General features: G+C 42.9%; 1 non-coding gene across 1 annotated transcript; it reads left to right on the top strand.

Moving 5' to 3' along the window:
• The first annotated feature begins 4233 nt into the window (after window positions 1-4233).
• trnag-ccc (transfer RNA glycine (anticodon CCC)) lies at window positions 4234-4304 on the top strand. The gene has a single exon. It is a non-coding gene; the product is annotated as a tRNA-Gly (tRNA).
• Window positions 4305-5000: the final 696 nt, after the last annotated feature.

Genomic DNA, 5000 nt, shown 5'->3' on the forward strand with positions numbered 1-5000 from the left:
AACACGGAACCTCTCTCTGACGGAATGCGGAATGCTCGCAACCAAATGCTGCCAGGCAACCAGAAACATTCCAAATAACCAAGCTGACTCGCTGAACGGTCCACTAATCTGAGGAACGGACCGAAAGACGCCGTGAGTGGACGAGTCAGAGGAACGCACAGTGAGAGGTTTAAAGTGAAACCCGTTCAGTTCCCTCCACCACAGGTCCCCCACCACTGAGCTGTCAAAAACATAAAACCAAATGACTGGCTGTCAGACCGAATCAGAGAACAGATGTCCTTTTACCATCAGCCTTCCGCCTTTCTCATATCGTCATGTTGGTGAGAGACAGAAAAAGGTCACTCAGTGCACGGGTTGTTGTCTCAGAGTGGAGCTACTACGACATATGCCAAACAAAAAACAGAGCGGCAAGCCAAAAGCGCAGGATAAATTTAAGGGGGAGGACAACGTCCCTCTGGAATGTTCAAGAATGCAGGGGCATACTATATTTAGCAGCGAAAGGAACAAAATCACCAGTTTCAAACCCATCCAGCTTTCATATTCTTCCAAACTTGCATAATTAGTACTACGATGAGATTCAAAATACAATATCAGAGAATATACAACGTCGGAAAACACCAGCCACGCCCCGCTGAGGGCCGTAACAGCAACGCAATAAAACACAAAAGTCATATTTCTCCAGAATCGCTTGTGAACAAATGAGTTCTGACTACATAAGTCGCACCTCTGAAACAAACCAGCGGACAGATAACTTATCGAAGTCCCAGACAATAGAGGCACAGCTCACTCCCACCCCACGTGGGACTCTCTCTTCCCTTACGAAATCCAGCCCTTAAAGTCCCCCCTGTCCTGCACATATCTGTTTTAGCCATGTGCCACCACCTCTCATTGTAACCGCCCACCGATTGATAATTAACCAGTCGTATGAAAATGGAACAACAGCGCAGGGCTGGGGTTGGATGTCAGGAGAAGATGATCAGGCATTTCTGCCAATGGGGGGGGGGGGGGGGGGGGGGGGCGTGTCCTGCGGGAAGTGCTGCGAGAAGTTTAACGTATGCAGAACCAGACGGCGGAGAGCCAACTACCGGCGCGAGCGCTGAATCTCATCTCCTACAGCAACCTGATCCTACATACCTGCTGCAATGCACCACTGCAGGTAGAGAGAGAGAGAGAGAGAGAGAGAGAGAGAGAGAGAGAGAGAGAGAGAAAGAGAGAGAGAGAGAGAGAGAGAGAGAGAGAGAGAGAGAGCGAGCAAACAAAGGCCCAAAATCACACTGTTACCTGCGATGGAGTCCCTGGCTATGGTCTACACAGTAGCTGGCGGAGTCCTGTAAGCTTGATAATTACCTCAACTCTTATCTAAATGACAACACTAATCATGGCTGAAAGTCCTGCTACCTTCATAATGGCTGTTGTTACTATCTCTGATATCTCTATTTCAGAGGAAACGGCTGTGTCAACAGGGAGGTTGTTATCCTCACTTTAATTGACCAGGTAAGATAAGCACACAGAGGCTCTCCCCATAGCGAAGATCCACGGATTGGATTGGACAGCAGTTGAGCTGTAAAGACAACGCTGGATTCAAACAACCAAACCACAAGACAGACACGTTCCTTGTTTCCAGTTCCTTTACTAAGCACGGCACACACACTGAACAGAAACACACACACACACACACACACTGGGGAACTTCCCTATTGTTTTATGCCTTTCAAAGGTTATGGTGGAATTGAAAGAAACAAGAAAAGAAAAAATAATAAACTACTTCAGCCAGTGAACGCACAATGAACACACGTTAAATAATTCAATTGCTCAGAGTACTACAGCACACACCTACAAGACAGATCTAAATACAACGCTGGCGCCTAGTGTAGAACCACATAATGGTTGGAATGACTCTAAATCAAACACAGTTTATGAGATTTCTTTGCTGGTACCCGAAAGACTCGTTCGACCCTCTCCATGAAACCTTAGTTCTCATACCGGTAGACGGGGACACACCCACATACCTCTGCCCAATGAGGTCACGTATCCTAACTCAGGTATGACTGGTTACCAACGTCTGCATGAAGTAGGCCATGGCAATTAACCGACATATTTTATTTAACCGGAAACTAAGTACTTTTAGTCAGAGGAAATATGATGTCTAGAGAGAAAGCAACGATGCATCTAAAAACCGTGAGTTCCTGATTGGGCTCACAGATATGTCTGCAAAATATAAACGATTTTTAGAGAATAAGAACCGAGTGACTGATATACATGGAAGACCACACAGAAGTGCGTGAAAACTTAATTATTTAACCGGAGTAAGGGCCGTGTCGTTTCTTAATGAGCATTCAACCTCTAAAGTCCCCTTTTAAGAATACAATTAGATGTTCCGAAGACAGGTTATGCCCAGTGCGGTTAAATTTTTTTTTTTTAATTATTAACACTTATGAGTTCAATGCTTGTAACCCGAATACATCATTATTATACGCTTTATAGTCAGATATGACCGGATTAAGACTATGTGTCTGAACACATAAGACAAAACTTCCAGAGACCTCGACACGTTTTTATCTCCCTCCTTCTCGTGTCTTGGCCTTGTGTGCCTTTCCAACATACCAAGTTAACTCCAGCTGGCTAACTTTCCACTACCCAAACGATTCCTTCAGACAAATCCTTAGCTTTTTATTGTTGTGGTAAAGTGTGATAATTTTTAGTCAAACGTACTAAAAGACATTTAGTGAAGTCATCTAACGTTTAAATTATTTGAAATTTTACGGGCAAGTTTAATAAATCGAACCACATCTGACAACCACGCGCTAACTTGCATCTATAAACCCTGGGATGCTGCGTTTGTTAGCCACTTAGCTTTCGCCACTCGAACTTCACACGTTTTAACCACTAACGGGTAAGTGAACACGCACGAATCGTGGTTTAAACAGACAAAACAATTCGCTGCTTTTGTGATTTAACAAATCCATTTTCTCTCAAATCGTTCAGAAAAGAGAGACTGATGGTTAAAAAGAGCATTGCTCCGGTTCGCTAGCAGATAGCAACTTTGACAGCTGACTGTCAATACGTCTATACGCCACGCTAGGTAACCAGGGCAATGCTTATTTTCTGATATTAATCTAATCTCAAATTATAAATCTGGGCCGAAATAGTCAGACTAAGAAATCGCTGTTAATCTGATAAGGGCATTCTTGCTTCGTCACGATTTTATCACCATTAATCGTTTTTGTCACTTACAACGTCAAACAGGCCAGCTGTGAGATTATTCTCTAGTTAAAATAATCAGATGATGTTGTCAAGATAATCTAGCCGTACTCGATTTGCTAAAAGCTAACACGAAGACTGCTGCATGCCAACGGTGACTGAGCAAACATAATATTTAATTCAGTGATAATAACGTGTTTCGTTCTCGACAGAGACTTATACGGTTGTTAAATGTGTTTTGACCATTTCAGTGCATAAGGGGCATCATCTACATAGAGACAACATAAGACATTGCATCTGCGCATTACAGACAATGAATACTTACCTTTTCCACAGCTATCTCTGCGTCTTTGCAGCCAAAAGAACAGTAAGCATAATTTAACTCGCTATTTTTCCACACGTTACACCTGGAAAAAAAAACCACAACTGCAGCTGAAGGAAGCTGAAATGTGTCTCACTGCAAAATACTATTATGATTTTTTTCCTATTATATTTTCGTTTTTCTGGGTCGATCTTGTTTCTGTCGCCGGCCCTCGTTATGAGCCCCGGAAGTGATGGCAAACGTTGTCAAGACAGATGCAGTAGCCTCGGCATTTGATTGGACAACGAAGGGTGGCGCGTGCTTGAGGCTGGTGTGACGTCACACGGGGTTACCTTCGGTCAGACCTCTCTTCACGGTCATGTTGCTTTACCATGCAATTATCCAATATTAATTATTATCTAAATAGTTTCCAACACAACAATGTAAGACTCGCATAGTTGCTTAACACGCGTGACATAATATTTTTTGTCAGACGGAAGTTACACATTCTGAAATTAGCAATCTGCTCCCAAACTTGAAGAAGACCGCCTGTTGACAAGCAAGCACACTACGCATAATTTAAGATATACGCTATTGAAGAGACTGTCAGGAAAGTGGGCCGCTGACAAATTTACTCCCAAAACCTGGACAGTGTTTGTAATTTAGTACATATTGTTTGATTGTATTTTGAACCAAAGGTCTTATACCTTGTTTCTAGCTATCGCTCTCAAGCGCCGCTGGTGTAGTGGTATCATGCAAGATTCCCATTCTTGCGACCCGGGTTCGATTCCCGGGCGGCGCACTGACTTTTTATTTTCACTATATTTACAGTGACATACATATAGGTCTTAGACGGAATAGGAAAAGCTATGTCTTATTTCTTATCTAAACCTATAAGGCCAGTATGCAATCCCTGTGTTTTCTGCTTAAAGAATTGTGCGTTATCTCCTCACAAGGTCGGCAACTTACTCGTATTTGTAAGTTTCTTTGAAGAATTTCTGACCACTGTGCTATTTTAATTATGGTGTAGGTGAGCATTTCTCATTGAGGTTGAAGAAACGTTCCTCCGCCTCAGAAAGGGCAATGGATTTTCTGTTAGTTACTGTCTTCTCACTGCTCATGAGCTAAGTTAGGATTGTGCCTTCCATAGAATGATGTCCAGGTAGAGCAATGTCCCATCTTTGCCACTAGAGGGCATGCAACACCTTCCTCTTACTCATACTATCGCCAAGTCATTAAAATCGGAGGGCCTAAGGTGCGGATACGGAAGAATTTCCGGGAGCTGTTGGTTGAATAGGCTCCTGCATGAGTCAGAGTCATAGTCTTCAATGTAGACTAAATGAGGAACTAAATGAACTCACTTATGAAGTGTGAGGAATCATCTATTCTGAGCAATTCAACAGTAAAGTCATAGGAATGATCTAGTTATTCGATGAGGAGACAGTTACTTCATATTCACTCATCAAATGTGTCAATGTGTGTGTGTGTGTGTGTGTAT

This window comes from Chanos chanos, chromosome 5 (genome assembly GCF_902362185.1).
Source record: "Chanos chanos chromosome 5, fChaCha1.1, whole genome shotgun sequence".
In the NCBI taxonomy this organism is placed as follows: domain Eukaryota; kingdom Metazoa; phylum Chordata; class Actinopteri; order Gonorynchiformes; family Chanidae; genus Chanos; species Chanos chanos.